Source organism: Aulonocara stuartgranti (assembly GCF_965226115.1).
Source record: "Aulonocara stuartgranti genome assembly, chromosome: 5".
NCBI lineage: Eukaryota > Metazoa > Chordata > Actinopteri > Cichliformes > Cichlidae > Aulonocara > Aulonocara stuartgranti.
In genome coordinates this window covers 34,123,186-34,141,584 of record NC_138943.1, presented here as the reverse complement: position 1 = coordinate 34,141,584, position 18,399 = coordinate 34,123,186, and the positions used below count along the sequence as shown (strand labels likewise).

The 18,399-nt window shown below is 41.1% G+C and overlaps 1 protein-coding gene and 1 long non-coding RNA gene across 2 annotated transcripts in view; one reads left to right on the top strand and one right to left on the bottom strand.

The window, feature by feature from the left end:
- LOC309706776 (uncharacterized protein) overlaps positions 1–18,399 on the top strand; it is a 217,420-nt gene that overhangs the window by 91,730 nt on the left and 107,291 nt on the right. The window lies entirely within an intron of this gene.
- On the bottom strand, positions 15,378–18,082 carry LOC309706794. The gene is made up of 3 exons (XR_014276787.1): positions 17,776–18,082; positions 17,118–17,213; positions 15,378–16,669 (listed from the first exon to the last, which is right to left on the bottom strand). It is a non-coding gene; the product is annotated as an uncharacterized lncRNA (long non-coding RNA).

Sequence of the window (18,399 nt, the reverse complement as noted above, 5' to 3'; positions counted from 1 at the left end):
GATAACAAGGCCTCTGCAGGGGCGAGGGTGCGCAATGGCTGTGGTGGGTAGGTGGGTGGGTGATTCAGGGAGTTGAGGATCGAGGAGAGGTGGAAGGGATGGTGGTGGTGGTGCGGGGGGGGGGGGGGGGGCTATGGCACTACCCCACACAAAGGCAGCCCTGAAATAGCCCCCTCACACAATGAGACCTGCCACTCTGTCTATGAGATAATGTCTAATTGAAAACACTGCAGCCATTGTGCTCCTGTCACCGGCTCTATTGTCCAGATAGCCCTCTCCCCCCACCACCTCTCTTTTTCCATTGACGCAGCGCGATTGTTCCTTGCCATTGTGGCAACCCTACCCTCTCTCCCTCTCTTTCTCTGTCTCTCTATCTCCCCTTCTCTCTGTATTGTTATAATTTCATTACTTATTTGTTTTTTGTTCCGCTTCTCCTTTCACTCCCCTGCAGACCTTTTGTTCACCATATTTAGGCACTTCATTGGGATCTGCTGCCAATGTGTGTCATTGTGTGCCTGCGTGTGTGTTTCTGTGTGTGTGTGTGTGTACGTGTGTGAGCAGGTGTCAGTTTCATGAGGAGATAAAAACAGGAAGCAAGATAAAATAGCTCTCTGAGATGAAATAAAGCCCTTGCAGGCATCACATAGAAGGGGAGAGATTGGCTTTATCCCTACACAGCTCCTCATTCTGGCAATATGAAGCATGGCCCTCGGGCTTCATGTAACTTCAAAGTACAAGCGTTTATGAGGAAAACAGACATTATCCTGAACGAATTACAGTCTGCGTGGAAACTGGCTTTTATTGACATTGTGGCGTCCTTCCAGAAACGATGGATGACCCGTCACCTAACGACGGGGAAGAGGCAAGCGGGGGTCATGAATCACTACGTGGGAGAAGTGTGCCAGAAGACCGATTAACTAATGCTGAAAAACGTCCTGCCTTTGAACTTAAAGCTGACTTTTACATGGTTCTTCTCAATCTTTTGTTGCTCATAGAGTTTTAAGTGCTAATAAGCCCAGAGTGTTTGAATCGTTGATAGAGACCCGTGCCGGGTCTGTTTACCTTTGTGGTCAGGGAAACAGGGAAATGTTGACAAGAATAATATTTTGACACTTTTAATAGAACTGAAATCCCAACAGCTATGAAAAGGCCCAGGATGCTTCATGAGGCTAGGTGCTGTGAAACAACTGTAACAGTGAAATTGTGCCTGTGGCTGGAGGCTAGCTGTCATTTACTTTATGTGCTAACAGGTTAATTAATGAAGGGGCTGAATTATTGAAGTTTTGACTTCAATTTTTAGGTTTAGGACTTGCATCGTCATTGATGATGACTTACACCTCAGATGGATAACGATTTTTTGGGCATGAACATCATGTCTTTATGCTTTGGAGCTGATAGAGAGCTGTAGTTCTAATAATAGGGTTTGGACACGGCACAAAAGAAACGAACAAAAAACAAAAACAAGAAACCTCCATCAAGGTAGCTCACTATAATAGGTACTGACTTATAAATAACTGGACATGAATAACTTGAGCCTATTATATAATATTTCACAACAGTATATTTGTAATGAATTAAGCAGCTGATTATCTTTCTCTTGACAATACTTTCTTTAGAGATGTAAAGAGCGGTCAGGGGTCAAATATGACATATTTTAAATCTTTAAATGGTCATTTTTATATGTTGGCATTAAACACCACATTTGTAAAAATCATAGTTTCCAAAGTTCTAAGGCTTTTTGTTCATCTTTGACCAATAAGTCATTTGGTTGACCTTGAAGACATCTGTGGGTGTAAGGCAAATTTAATGGACTGTTAACATGATCCCACTCTACACCCCTAAAAAGTCTGATCAGAATTTATTCAAAACTTTTTTAGTTATCGTGTTACAATGCTTCCAAAACCATAACCCCCTTGGCGGAGCGAAAAACACAAACACCTGGAGTCACAGACAATCTGTTGGATGCTCTGTGCAATCGTCAGAGCTACTAACACCATCAGTCTTTCTAAGATTTAGAAGCTAAGTAGATTTTTCTGTAGGACAAGCCCCAGCAGCTTGCAGTAAAAGTGTGCTCCAAGATTGTCACTGGGGTGAATGAACACCACTCCTTACTCTTAGACGATATTGCTTTTACATTGGTCCACATGTTTGGACGCACACAGCCATTCAGCCCGTTGGCGTCAGCATGTGGGACTGACAAACAACAGCAGCAGAGAATAGAGATGAATCCTCCTTCCTGTTTCTGCAAATGGAAGTTAAGTAACTCATTTAGCAGCATTTGTGCACCAACACGTCAGGCTGCAAATGTCATAGTGGTTGAAAGAACGGCTCCAAACAATGTCAATTATTCATTCCTATGAACTTTGCTGTCAGCTAATCATGTCAAAGGTATCTCCTTTGGCTCTGCGAGCTTCTTTGCCTGTGGGGAAAAGCCCAAAGACACTGGATTCTCCTGCCATTACACAAGCAACAATACAGAGAAACCTTTAACTGTGAAATTAAGATTACTTGCAGCCATGGCAGCACTTAACACAGAGTCTGTTTTATCTCAGCTCACATTGTGTTTTGGATGATCTACAAGTGGTCTGATTGTTTTAAAAGGTGTTTTACTTGGTTGACATTCACTAACTGTCTCAACTGAACTAGACAGGTTTGTTGAGTACACACTGTCACTATATTTATAATGCACAGAGCAGAGGGAGAACAATTTAATTTTAGTGAGATTTTAAATGAGAATCACATCAAGGCCAGTGTGTTTTAAAGGAAAGTGTTTTACTGACGTGTTTTAGTTTAATGATTTAACGCATGTTTCACACTCGAGAAGGGATAAAATTGTGTTAATAAAAGTAAATAAAACAAACAATGCATTCTGGATCCATTTTTACAAGAAGCCTACTACACAGCTAATTCCTAACAACCTTCATAAAACCAAACTTTCCACAGGTAATCCGCTGAGGTCTAAGTTGTTGTAGGTGACGACCCCAAACCTTATCCTAGACAATCAAAATATGTTATCTTTGCAAAGAAATCAATATGAAATGGGTCGACCCTGACCCCATTTTGATTCTTATTGGACTATCGGGACAATCTAAAAAACTTAAGAGCACACTCCTATGTGCAACGTCATCCCCGAACTGCTGTGTTGTTTCGGAGCGGTGCGCCGAAAACATGCCAAAGCGCAAGTGCATCTTTTCAGACAAACTGCGAAAGAAATTTCCCTCGTACCATCCCGGTCGGAATAAATGGGAGGCGTAGTGCACTGTGTGCAGAGCTGGCACAGACTTTTGTGTGTCTAACAAAGGTGCCGGAGATCTTGTTGCTTACATGGACACAGAAAAACATAAAAAGGCTGTGCGAGGCGAAAATTCATCTAGTAAGTTGACTGAGTTCTTTGTTACACCTGGGAAAAACTAGGATGCTGTTGCTCTGCAGCAGAAGGTGCACTGACATTTCATACTATGAAGCATCACAGTAGCTACAGATCCATGGATTGGATGTTGTTGCTAAAAAAAGAAGGGAAAAAAAGCATTTCCAGACTTTAACACAGCTAAAAAGTTCAGCAGTGCCCGCACCAAGACTGAAGCTATTGTCAATGGTGTGATAGTGCTACATTCAGTGAAAGTCACTCTTGAAGCTCTTAATGAAATCCAGTACTGTGGCATTTCTCAGACTTCGGTACCCATGGAACAGGGAAAATATTCCCAATCATACTTTGACTGGAAGAATGGTGGCGTGCAAACAAAATTATTTGAGGTTAGAAACGCCAAATGAGACAGCAGAAACCATTGCACAATACCTCACTGGTACCTCACTATAATTTTTCTTGTACAGATTATTTCTGTAACATTATTTAATTCCAGAGGTTTCTAAGTTATTTTTTTTGCACTTGTTGACTTGTACAAGACTATATGACATTTTTTATTTAACCATTCATTAACTGCACAAAGAAGGCATCTTTTAAATATGTTAAAATCTTCTTTAAACAAACAGTATTATTAAAATTCTTCATGACTGGGCCAAATGTCCTCTTTTTTGGAAATCAAAATATGGTCACCCTATCTTTTGGAAAGTGGCAACTACCTTATGGTAAATTAATAGCTGGGCTTTACTTATACAAATTAACTGACTCGTGTCTTCATGATGATGATGACTTCAACTTGAGTTCTCCCTTTTTATACCTACAGTGGTAGTTAGCTAGTTAGCTAGCTTACAGCTGCAGCAAAAGAGCTGCAACACGAGCCAACGTTTAAGGAGAGTCTAAATACAGGCTGTCCTAAAATTTTCAAAGGGTAGGCTTGCATATGACACATGATATGCAGAATATTAATAAAACATTCTTACCTACAATATGTGCAAATACATGTGATTGACACACATGTATTTGTGTGTCAATCACAGGTTTTAAATGTCTACCATGTTTGCTGGTGTTTACTCTATATTTGATAACTACTGATTATATTAATTAAAAAACATTTACTGTGTGATTTGATGGCTGCTTCTTCAATTGTTAATCTCTATTGGATTGAGATCTGGTGAATGTGGATGCCACTTGAGTGTAGTGAACATATTTCCATGTTCATGTAACCAGGCTGAGATGATTTGAGCTTTGTGACATATGTTATCCAGCAGCCATAACTGCAGCCATCAGACGATGGGCATGCTATGGTCATGAAGGGATAGTCACCAGCAATACTCGGGTAGGTGTGGCATAAATCAGTTTGTATATGTGGTCTTCTGCAGCTGTAGCTCAACTGCTTCAAGGTTCGATGTGTTGTGTTTTCAGAGATGGATGTAACAAATGGTTATTTTTGAGTTATTGTGGCTTTCCAGCTTGAAACAGTCTGGTCATTCTCCTCTGACATCTGGCATGAACAAGATATTTTAACCCAGAAATCTCTTGGTTACCAAACCAAATCTGGTTTGGGTAGACTAAACAAGTCAGTGAGATGATTCAGCCCAAAAAGACTGGGGAAAGAAAAGAAAACAGGTTTAGCATCACACATGCTTTAACCATCAGTCAGTACAAATGCTTTCAGTCATTCATGTAATGTATTATGAGACAGCATTGTAAATTTGTAAATTTCAGATTACCATCTTGCAGTGTAAATTGCTTATATAGTCATGTGAAACGGAAAGCTTTCAGAACTCTATGCAGTCCTGTGAAAAACTAAGTAAACTCGTACGGCTTTCATAGGAGGGTAAGTAGTAGCTGAGTTCCACTAATCATATGCACAAAACTGATCATCAGGAGGTGAGAGCACCTCTTTAAAAGCACAGGATTTGGCTGAAAAGGAAAAGAATCAAAGTGTTGGAATAGTTCAGTCAAACTCGATACCTCAACTCGACTGAAATGCTGTGGTGGGGCCTTAAGAGAGCTGTGCACAAACTAATGCCCACAAATTCATTGAACTGAAGCAATGCTGTAAAAAAAGTGGGCCAAAAGTCCTCCACAAGGATGTGAGAATCTAATAAAGTAATACACACAATAAGTACTTTGTTGCCTCAAGGATCTTTATATTGTAAAGACCTTAGAGTAATGGAGAGAAAAACCCACCAAGATGAACCCGTATGAGCACTTAGTGACAGTGGGAAGGAAAACCCCCCTTTTAACAGGAAGAAACCTCCAGCAGAAGCAGGCTCAGGGAGGGCAGCCATGTGCCATGATGTGGTGGAGGTGAAAGGAAAGAGACAGGATAAAGGACATGCTGTGGAAGAGAGCCAGAGATTAATAATAACTAATTATTAAATGCAGAGTGGTGTATAAACACATAGTGAGTAAAGAAGAAAGAGTGGATCGTGGTAAGCCTATTACAAGTAACTAAAGGGAGGATTCAGGGTCACCTGATCCAGCTCTAACTGCTTTATCAAGACGGAAGCTTTTAAGCCTAACCTTAAAAGCAGAAAGTGTGCTGTCGCCTGAATCCAAACTGGGAGCTGGTTCGACAGACGAGAGCCCCCCACGTGAAAGGCTCTGGCTGGGATTCTACTTTTAGATATCTCAGGAGTTAGTGTGAACCACGGCCTGTGCATAGTTTCTCACAGCACTGCATAGAGTCCCGTGAGAAACCTTTGTCACGTGACTCTATTTGCTGTGCATATTTCAGTCTAATAACGATCATTAAAAAGTTACTTTAAATTTTTCCTGCACTGAGCAACAGGTAAATGAATAATATTTCATATCTAATCATTGATTACATCTTCTGTTGATCAGTGTCTGTGATATTGCTCAAGTTTTCCTTCCCCTCCTCTCTCTCCACTTTCCTCAAGCAGTGCCTCTGCTCACTGACCCCTTGCCACTTCTGGAGCAGCTTTGGCTGACGCGCACATCAGATTCAGTTACAGCCAAACAAGCTCACAATGAAAAATGCCTCCACATTTCCCCGGTTTCACAAACACTGTTTGAAACAAAAAGCCCTTATCAGACCTGTGTATTATTCACAGTGTTAATTGGAGGGAAAATAAGTGCATTGTGCATCTCAACGGTGCTGTTAAAACAAGATAAGGACCGCGCAAGCAGGTCCGACGCAGTGGCTATTGAATGAATTGTTTAATAGCGAAAGTGTGAACAAGTTGGGAACTGTGTGTTTTTTTTTCCTTTTTCTGGTGAACTGTGCTCTGGTGGGGCTGATGTGACCATTCTGGTAATCCCCAGGTAGGTGTCATTTATTTATTGTCACTAGCTGTAGCGTTATGTATTCAGGCAGCAAAGGTCAGCGTTAAACATGCGCACAAAGAAACACAATCGCCACCCGTGAAAATGCGATAACTCAGTAGGCAGCGGTAAGTGACACTGAACATAAGAGTGAAACATGGCAGCTAAGGAGACCCGCATGCAGGTTTCTTTCAATAGAGAAGTTTTGCTTCACTCTAAGCAGCTGTCGAGCTCGGGCCGCAGTGAACCTCACCCCCGTGTTCCTGACAAGTACGGCCCTCTAATAAAGTGGCAGCATTGCATGAATTAAAATGGTCCTCTTTTATCTTCAGGCTTTCAGAGAAGTTTCAGCAGCCTAACGGTTGTAGTTGCTTCGATTACTGAGTCAAACAGATGAAAGAGAGATGACAGATTAAAAAGGAAAAGATCATGAGGTCAGAACTTACGAAATCATTCTGTACTTACAAATATGTTTGGTGGTTCAAAACCACACACCATAACCCGGTTTGCAGCAAAGCGGCACTAAACTGAAGCAGTACAGTAAGAGCTGTTTCATTCACCCTGATTCACTTTAGTAAAGTCCATATTTGGTAACGTTAGGGCACAGAAAAGAAGTATATGGTTGCATGTGTTTCTATAAAGGGTTTCTGCATCACAGGTTAGAGCAGTGACAAGTCACTCCACCCTGTGCAAACCGATTGTCCACTTTGAATAAAGCCAATAAACATGTCAGTGAAGCTGTTTGTTTGGTAGGGGCTTTACTGAACGCTGCCACGTCTCGGAGTGATACCATCTATCGCAGAGAAAAGCATCACAGAATGAATGAGTGCGTGAACAGGTACAAGGTTCACATACAGGTCGAACTCATCTGCCATCACAGTTTTACCCCAAAACTGCTGACTGACAAAGTCTTCAGCTGGTAATTATTAAAGATATTAGGTAACTGGTTGGTATCTATGTGCATTTAGTTTAGAGTCTTCACTGAGCAGTAATGTCCATTGCAGGGTCTTACATCATTTGACATAAACATGTCCTAAAGACAGAATTTGACAGAGTTAGTTGGAATGTGTTGATCTGGGTGAGTGAATGTCATAAAATTATTATTATTTCAACTGTTTAAAAAAATGCATTAAAACATTTAGCATTGCATTATGGGATTTAAAGAACTACATAGTTTACAGGCTACAGATACTAGGGACTCCAATTACTATTTTTACTGTTTGCCATTTCTGAGACATGTTGTGAAACATCAGACGTCAGATATGATTGCTGTCAGAGCCAAAACGGAACCTTCAAGTTTTAAGAATCTTTCTAAAAAGACTTTTCAGTGTCATAAACAGGTGAATGACAAAATAAAACTGCAATGCAGTTCACTCATGATGTCAAGCGATGATCATCAGCAAGTTCTTGGACAGGAGTTCAAAATGCTGTAGATTCTTAGCAGTGCTTTTGACATATTGAGGTGGCTGTAGCTCAGGAGGAAGAGCGGGTCTCTCTTGATGATGGTTGGAAGGTTGATGGTTCGATCCCTCCACAGTCTACATGCTAAATATCCTCAAGCAAGATACTAACCCCAAGTTGCTCTGTGATGCATCCATTGGAGCATGGAGTATCTGTTAGTTAGAAAGCACTTAAAAGCAAAGAAAACATTACTTGTGGCATGTTGCACAAAGTGCTTTGAGTGATCCAGGAGAGTAGAAAAGCGCTATATAAGAATCAGACCACTTACCATGTTTTATACTGAACAGTAGCCAACATCAGCCACTGTGAACTGCAGTTGATTATGATGACCCAAGTGTACCCCAAGAATTAAATGTGTATTTTAAAAGTTATCACTATTTAGGCTTTAGACTGCATGCGCTTTGCTGGAGATCTGTTTTTTTTACCCACTATACACAAAATCTCTTTCAAGTTACATCGTTTAAATTAATAAAAAGAAAGAAAATTCCACATCAATTCTACATTACTAACTTTTGGTAGATAAAGGTCAAAGTTGAGCTAATCTGTGTCCACAGTCAGAGATATGGATCGAATAGACCCAGAAACACATCAGGTTTGATGTTTGTAAACTGTCAACACAACTGTCGCTACTTCTGTCCTTACCATGACTTTTATGCTTCATCCTGGTATGGTTACTAGTGGAGGGCACACAACACAAACTAGCTCAACTGGATTTTTCTTCTTTGCCAGAATCCAGAACACGTTGTTTAGCATAATTTACCAACATCTTTTTGTTGTCTTGTCCATTGTGTCATTTCAAACTGCATTCCTATTGATTGATTAACAGCCATAAGCCATACAGACAGAAAGCAACTCCAAAGGACTGTATGCATATGATTCACAAGCTTGTGGAACCACTTTTAGCAGCAATAGCAACTTGAAGCAAACTTTTTTTTGTGTGTACGACTTTAACAGTCTCTCTCACATAGAGGAGTTTTAATTAACCCCTCTTTTCAATGCAGTTTAAGTTCATTGAGGTTTGTAGATGCGGCTCTTTTAAGATCCCACCACATCATTTCAATCTGGTTGAGGTCTAGGCTTTGTCTGGAACATTGCAACACCTTGATTTATTTTTCAGCCATTCTTTTGCAAAGTTGCTGTTGTTCTTGCAATCATTGTCTTGTTGCATGACTCAATTTTAACCAAGCTTTAGCTGCTAGGTAGAGCTTCACATTTGAGTCTAGAATACTCTGGTATACAGAGGAGTTCAGGGTTGACTTATTAATTGCAAGGTGCCCATGTTTGGTTTTTATCGAAAGGGGTGCTGTGAAAACAAGCTCCACAATGGTCTCGTCTGTTCAAAGGAAACAGTTGGAGAAATCTTGTTATTTTTTTTAGATACAACTTTATAAAACTAAACCACGTTTAATCTTCTTTTTATAGAGAGAAGCCTTTCTCCTCTATCACCATGAAGTGTGGCCAGATGGGCCACCCTTAAAACAAGCCATACTTGTTAAGTGTTTTTCTAATTGTGGTGTCATGAACTTTAACATTTAACATGTGAACTGAGGCCTGTAAAGTCTTACATGTAGCTCTTGGTATTTTTGCAGTTTCTCTGAGTCTTACACCGTCTGGCCTCTGGGTGAATTGCTGAGACAAACAATCCTGGGACGACTGCGACATTGTGAATGCTCCAGACCAGCAAAGTGCTAAAACTTCTTTTAGAGAGATGCTGAGACTTGATGATGATGAGCTAATCAAGTGCATTTGATTTGCAGCACCTCGCTGCTACTTACCCTCTTAATTCCTATGGAAGGTGTAAGGTGTATGGACGTTTTACAGGATGCTCTGCAGCCCACTCTTACTGTGCGATGTATGGCATGACTAAATATATTGCCATGATTGTTTCAGATTGGTACTCTTTAGTCTGGGACAACAGTCCATAATCGCAGTGTATTCCTGGATTTAGGCTACCAGCCAATAAAGCACGGCATTCAAAACAATCCCAGCAGAGGTTGGGAATCAGTTACTGTCATCAAGACATGTGACAGTTAAAAACTCAACCAACTGGTGAAACTGAAAATGCTCATATACCTCAAGGCGAAAAAGCAGCACATCACAACTTTAAAGCTAACCAATAATTTGGAGCAAGAACAAACACCCTTACTTTGTAAATATGCAGTCAAACAACATGTGACAATATTTAGAAAAAAAATCCATTGTCAACTCAGACTTGCAGTCTCGCTTTGACTGTGGCCCAAGTACGTTATGAATATCCTGCCAGTCAGCGAGGCAGGAAACAGACAGCCAGTGGCTCACTCTACCAGGGCTGCAGGGGTCAAAAGCCTGTCAGGTGGTGCGGCGGTGGAGGTGGTGGGGGTCAGGCAGGTGAGCCAGTGAGGAAAACAAAGAACCACTACTAAACCCCCACCCCCTTTTCCTTCCCCTATCCCGTCTGCCTTCTCTTCCTCTCAGAACAATCACCACCAACAGGACCAGGAAGTGATGTAGAGAGGAGGTTGATCTAACCGGGGCAGTTCCTTTCAGATAGGTCAGACAGGGGAAGAGAAGGTAGGAAAGACAGGCGTGGAAATGGGAAAAGATAGAAAACATACACAGCAAGTGGTGGCAGAGTTTCCTGTTTGGGTGTGCGTGTGTGTGAGTGTGAGACTTTCCTATTTATAGAGTATTCCAGTCCTGTAGTGTTGTTCACTGATGACTAACGGTGTCCAGTATTGTTTTAAGCCCTGTGCTATTTCTTTTTTAAATATTCCTGCACTGTTGTGTTCTTTCCTTCATATCTGATCCTCATAGGTGTTATAATTATAAAAATAATGTCCGATGCCCAAGTGACCCTGACTGTGACAAAGGTCATGACAGCACTTTGAAGCTACCATTCTGTTCCGTGTTAGCAGCTGCCTCCATTATTGTTATTTTGACTTCAGGGCCTCTGTGGCTCGCCAGCATCTGCAGCGTCTCCCTTCGCTCAGTCTTCCTTGAGAATGTGAGCAGGCATGTGGCATTGAGAGTCAGTCGGGCCATTCCTGCGCTCATAGCACAGACACAAAGCATGTGGCACTTGACAGGGATGCCAGATGAGGGACGCACGCCACCACGAGCCGCAGCAGCCCCCTTGCCTTTTAAGACACACACTGAGGGGTTCCTGCCCTGAAAGGCGACACCTCGGCCTGCGCCACCGAGGCTCCTTGCGTCTTGTCTTTCCCCCCACTTGCGGACTCTTGTCTGTCCTCGGCTCCTCATTTCCGTCACACTTTCTCTTCCAGGGAGGGTAGCGCGGGGGGCAAGACTGTGTCGTATGTTATTAATACTATTGTTAACTGCACACTCAAGGCTGGCCTTCCTGACTCAGCTCATCATGTTACAGGTATATTGTGCACAGCAGAGAAATGGCCAATCCTGCTTTATATAATGCCATCTATATATATCGCGAGGAATGCCTTGGCCAATTATGGTTCGAAGCCGGCTGATTGTCATGATGGATCTGTCAGCAGACTTAAAGGCTTTCTTCTTGGACTAAAAACAGATGATGTCTTTTGACTGAGGTGATATTCTCCCTGTGAGCATCATTAAAAATGAGTAGACACAAGACAAATGCAAGAGACATTTACTTTACAGGCAGAAGAGATAGGGGTCTCCCAGTGATCGAACAGAACTGTTATTACTACTTTACTGATCGATTCTGACACTATAACTTTTGATAATTGTGCTGCGTGCTGGAATATTAGATGTGTTGGAGCGCCCTCTAGAGGCAGGTACCTGAGAGTACTATTGTTGGATGTTACTTGCAGATTTAAAGTTACTTATTGCAAGTATTAAATGATATGTATTTATTTATATTGGATTTAAATAAGAATTTGCTCTTAATCACTTGTCTGGTTAATCAAAGATCACACTGACTGACTGCATCTTTTTGTAGTACAAACCTCAAATTAAACCAAAATACAGCCTGGCCCTGTTTCAGTCTTGGCTGAGCCTTCTTTAGCACGATGCATAGACATCTGGGACATATAGTCAGAGTGGCTCTTTCTTCATATTCTGTTGATAGCTTTATTCATTTTGGAAAGTTTTAAGATATGTTAAAAGACTGAAATTTACCATAAGTACCTTTGAGCTGTGCAATGGTTTTGAGAACCCTGCAGCTACAGTAAAGTTTTTATGTTTAAGGTAATAATAATAAAACACACACAAAAGTATGGAGAGATTTAGAAATTGTTCTGATTGCTACATAAGAATTTAGTTTTACTTGAACATTAATTACTGATAGATGAATATTTTTTAAATTACTAATTTAAGTGAAGCTTAAACTTTTTTTTGTATAGAAAAACTCTGTTATCATCATGCACATGTGTTGTCAGGCAGTGGACTGTTTTGCATCTTCTCTTAAAATGTATTAAATCTACAGCAGTGCTGAACAGATGGTGCTGTTCACTGCTAGCAGAGTGGGTTGGTTTTCCCATGGCGCCACCCAGTGGCGGTCCTAGCCTGTTTGGTGCCCTGGGCGAACACGCCCTCTTTTTTCTAAACTGAGCACCTGATGGCTTTGACCTTTTCTTGTCCATCTTCCACTGGTTTTAGTGTTGCACTACGGTATGAACATCCATCCCCCAACCCGAGGATCACCACAACATAACGTAATAGACCTACACCTTAAATCATAGATTGGCTTTGTCTAGACTCTAGGGTTTATTTCTGGGATTTTGCACAACCGAGGAGTCTAATCATGAATACATAATGGGCTTGGATTTACATCATTATGAATGAAATGTGCTCTATTTGGAAGCAGCATGTCTCCCTCCCCTTTCGACAGGTTGCGTGTGAGACTTTAAATCATCAAACTGTAAATTATACATTTTAAATTGTTATTGATCTCTTTACCCCGAGTCCTAAAGTGTATATTTATTTTCTTATTCTTCTTATATTTATTGTTTGTTTACTTGCACTGCTGTAACTGGAGGCTCGCCGTCTCGTCTCTCTATATACTGTACTTATATAGTGGAGATGACAATAAAGTTTACTTTGACTTCAGCAGCAAGTAGGTGCACCGAGGGCTCTCGCGCTCACTTTTCGGTATAGAATTTCGAAAAAACGTCGGTGCAGATTATAAGTCTGTATCATAATGTCTGGTGTTTTCGTGTTTGTTTGTTTTATTTTGCGAGTTGATTATTAGATGGTGCTAATAACCAACTGAGGAGGATGTCAGGATCTGAGGAGGAAGTGCGTCAGGAAGGTGAACGCACGCAAAGCTACTGGTCCGGACGGGATTCCCGACCGCGTCCTCAAGTCATGCGCGGCTCAGCTGGCTGGAGTGTTCACACACATCTTCAACCTTTCCCTCTCTCTGTCTGTAGTCCCAGCCTGCTTCAAAATGGCCACCATCGTCCCTGTACCCAAATCCTCCACCATCTCCTCATTGAACGACTGGCGACCTGTAGCCCTGACCCCCATCGTGAGCAAATGCTTCGAGAAGCTGATCAGGGACTTCATCTGCTCTGCACTGCCTGACTCACTGGACCCTCTACAGTTTGCATACCGCCACAACAGGTCCACTGATGATGCCATAGCCCTGACACTACATACTGCCCTCTCACACCTGGAGAAGAGAGACACGTATGTGAGAATGCTGTTTGTAGATTACAGCTCAGCATTCAATACCATCGTTCCCTCGAAGCTGGACAGGAAACTGCAGGATCTAGGACTAAGCAGCTCCCTCTGCAGCTGGATCCTTAACTTCCTGTCTGACAGACAGGAAGCTAAGTGGTCAGACTGGGCAGCATCACCTCATCCACACTGGTGTGTACTGAGCCCTGTCCTGTACTGGTAAACGGACTGATTCTTATATAGCGCTTTTCTACTCTCCCGGAGTACTCAAAGCACTCTATACAACATGCCTCATTCACCCCCACTCATACAACTCAAGTGCAACCTAAACTACATTCATACAGATTCATACTCCGATGAACGCATCGGAGGGCAACTCTGGGTTAGTATCTTGCCCAAGGATATTTGGCATGCAGACTGAGGAAGCCAAGGATCGAACCACCAACCTTCCGATCAGTAGCTGATCTGCTCTACCACCTGAGCCACCCCACTCTACTCACTCTACACCTACGACTGCACGGCCATTAGCAACTCCAACATCATTGGGAAGTTTGCGGATGACACTACAGTGGTGGGTCTTATCACCAAAGGTGATGAGATGGCCTACAGGGAGGAGGTCAGCGCCCTGACCCACTGGTGTCGAGACAACCATCTCACCCTCAAAGTCGCAAAGACAAAGGAGTTGATAGTGGACTTCCGGAGGTGCAGAGAAGTACACACCCCCATCACCATCAACGGCGCTGCTGTGGAGAAAGTGAGCAGCTTCCGGTTCCTTGGTGTACATCTGGCTGAGGATCTTACGTGGTCAGTACACACAGTGAAGAAGGCGCAGCAGCTCCTCTTCTTTCTCAGGAGACTGAAAAGATTCTGCAAGCCATTCTTATATTTTGCTTGTTCTTATGTTATTGTATTTTGCACACCTCTGTTGCTTGTGAAGCTCGCACACAAGAATTTCACTCACATGTACTGTACCAGTGTATCTGCACATGTGATGTGACAATAAAAGTGATTTGAAATCCCCCGCCGCCACGCCCTCTCCTCCCTGTGCCGCAAGCAGCAAGCGCAGCTCGCAAACGGAGGGCGCCCTTACTCCCCGCAAATGGCCGCAAGAACACCGATCGGTGCCTATGACATCCCCAGAATGCGCTGGCATGATGTCGGGGCAGCATGAGTACGAGCAACTTTTTTTTGCCGATGCCCGTTATGCCGCCCCCCACTACGATGCCGCCCCGGGCAACCGCCCATGTCGCCCATATCAAAACCCGCTAGTGGCGCCACCTGACTGCAGCGGTGGTAAAATTTACACACACACTTGTTATTTGAGCAAAAGTGCAGATAAGAATTACTCTGGCAAGGACTGATTTGACTTCTTTACTCGGCAAAAGTGTAAAACTACAGGCTCTGAAATGTACTCAAAGAATACAAGTAACAGTAGGTCTTGAATGAAGGTGCGCTAGCTTTAAACTTCCAGTTCATCAAATGTCACTGAGCGCTCCTTTTAAAAAGATAAGCGCTCTTCTTCCTCCTGTCATGTCTTTCTTACATCTTTCTCCATCTCTGCGTGAAATTATCTCACAATCATCAAACTCATCTTTTCTCTGGTAAGCAGCTGCAGGACAACTGTATGACAGCCTTTGCTGCTACTGTCTGATCTATTGGACACTGTAAACCCGAATAAGTTACCAGAACTCAAAAAAATTGAGGCAATCGATTGCCTCAATTTTTTTGAGTTGATCAACTCAAAAGTCAAATTTTTCCAGAACATAAAAGTTTGGATTACATGGTACTTGTATCTTTTGAGAACGGTCAACTCAAATATTTGCAGTTAATATGACTTAAAGTTTCAAGTTTACAAATTCAAAGAAATAAGTTCACAGAACTTATAAAAAATAAGTACACAACTACAACATTTTTATGTTAACAAAACTCAAATGTTTATTAGTTTGTGTTGTCATTATTTTAAGTACACGTTAGTCAAATATGTTGACTACTTGATACTTAAAAACATGTGACCCAAAACTTAAAATTTTTGAGGCAATTGATTGCCTCAATTACACTGAGTATCGGTAACTTAATATGCAAAAGTCATAAACATCTGCCATTGAACAGTATCTTGACTGCTCCCTTTTAGCACTATGTTGAAATTAAATACATTTTTAAAAAAAAATTTAAATAAATTAAAAATAATTAACAAAAACATTTATAAATTAAAATAAGTAGACCAAAAATTGTTTAGTCAGGAAAACTGTCAGAGTAATGAAACATAATGCCAAATAATAATATCAAAATGTGCTTTTGGCTCTCTGGCTAATATCTGAATAAGACAACAAGGCAGCAATTTGAGTGAATTACAATGCTATTTGTTTTACATTAACCAGTATCAAACAGTGAAATTTAGGTCATCTTGCGCAGCCCACAATGTTTTGGAAATAGTATTACGAAAAACATTAAAACATACAAAACATTAGTGTTGCTTTGCATTATGTTAATGAGAACAAAGGCACGTTGTATAGTTTGGACCTATTGGCTGAACACCTGTAGAGTAATGCAATAATGTTTTGAGGAATTATTTAGATGAAAGGAGAGAACTTTGAACCAGTCTTTTATAATGCTTCACCCTGCATCCTTCTTTCAGATGAGTTCCTACATAACCAAGTCATTCTTGAGGGTCTGTAACCTGGGTGACAGTTTACCACTTTCTAGACCAAATAAAATCTTTTGAGTAAATTCTAAAGTGTTGGTCAGGCCTTTGGGGTAGCTGAGGTGAAGTGCATAGATCAGTCCAAACATTACCAGGAAGGCTTCACCAAATCTGGGGAGACTGAACACGGCATCACTTTCAATGACGACAGAGATTTTCACAGGTTGGTAGTGAACTGGACTTGTTGTGTCATGGTCACTGATGACAGTGAAGAGGGCCACTTCAACACCATCAAGCTCCAACTCATCAGATTCGTCCTGAATTAATGAAAAAGAGATACTAATCACAATCTAAACCAAGAAATGCAACAGACGACATATAATTTCTCATTTTACCAACTCCCACTGAGATCCAATACCTCTTTTACAAGGGAGACCTGAGTCTCACTGTAAGAGGTGAAAAACAGAAGATCCATGTTCTGCACACATAAATCAGCTAATTCACCAGAGAATCAAGTGGTGTGAGATAGACTGAAACTAAGCTAAAGGAAATACACAGGAAAATGTTTTACTAAACATCTTATCACTTTCAACAAAACACCAATTCAGTTCATTCGTAGTGAGGAGACAGAAAAGACCATACATGGAAACCATATGGGTAGACTAAACAAAGGTAAGTCCAAACAGTGCATCAAAATACATGTTTGTACTTTGATGCACTGTTTATATACACAGTAGTATCTGTTAGATACTTAAGGACACTCACAGTGCAGGTTCTGAAAAATCCAGAGACATCCTCACGCAGATAGACAGGAAGGGCGTGGAGAACGGTAGTGCGCTTGGTGTGGATATCATGGATTTCCTATTTCCAGATAAAAACAGAATTGTATATACTGGTGAGTTTACTGAACAACAACAAAAACAACAGTCAAATCAGAACATATGTCCACAAATAACCTGTTCACATCTTTAATACAGTCAGACAAATAGCAAACACAAAGTGGAGTAATAGCAAAATTCAAAAAGCTCATTTAAATCATTGAACCTGTCCAATGTTCCACTGGTTCAACCTATGAAAATATGTAACAATCTATTATTACCTGTTCATTGTGAATTCTTAGAATTTCAGCCAGGGCATCTGCTGTCTGCTGTTAAAAATTTTGAGAGATTAAAATACTTTGTTTCATACTAGGCGACCGGGCGCCACCTCTAGAACAAGTAGTATCTAACTTTTTAAACAGCCTGCGACCCTCATTACAACAACTTAATGCTAGCTCTGCAAGCGCAAAGTTTCCTTCGGGGAGAGCAGCAAAGCACATAAAAAACACGGACCGACATTTCTGCTATTCTTTTCGACACGCACCCAAAATACAACTAAATATTCGTATTTTAACAATAAACTAATATCAACATTGAAAACTTACTGTAAGTCCAGTGATGCTAGTTGCTGCCGTTAGGTCCAACTTTCTCCAGTCGTCCGTGTTGCCTCTTTGGTGCTGTTCCCGCCCATATACCTTTACTTCTTCTGTGTTTCGTATTAATGCTCATTAGCGCCGCCTTCCGCTTCGGAGGGTGAATCAGAGATTAACTCGGAATAAAAATTGATTCCTGCAGCTGCTCAACACTTACGGAAAAAATTAAAAATATATATGTAGGACACATTGATAAAACAATGAATATTAAATGTCTGTGAAGGTTCTCAGTCATCCAGGTCATCGTAGTCAAAGGAACTTAAAGAAGTCCAGACGCTTTTCTTTGCAAGCTCCTTTGACAATGAATATTAAAATAAATACATTTTGTCTTTCACTAATGCATTTAAGACAATTTGATTTTACTTATTTGGTGAAACACTTTGAGATTTTATTGTATTTTAGCATGTGCTACATAAATTAAGTTTATTATTAAATCCTACTTGAAACAACAAAAATAACAGGACTTTACCATTCTTATATGTCCTAACTTAACTGTGTTACGTTGTGCTTAAGTTATGATTTTAAGTGATGCTTACTTAATATAGAAATAGTTAAATTCAATCAAATATTATTAGT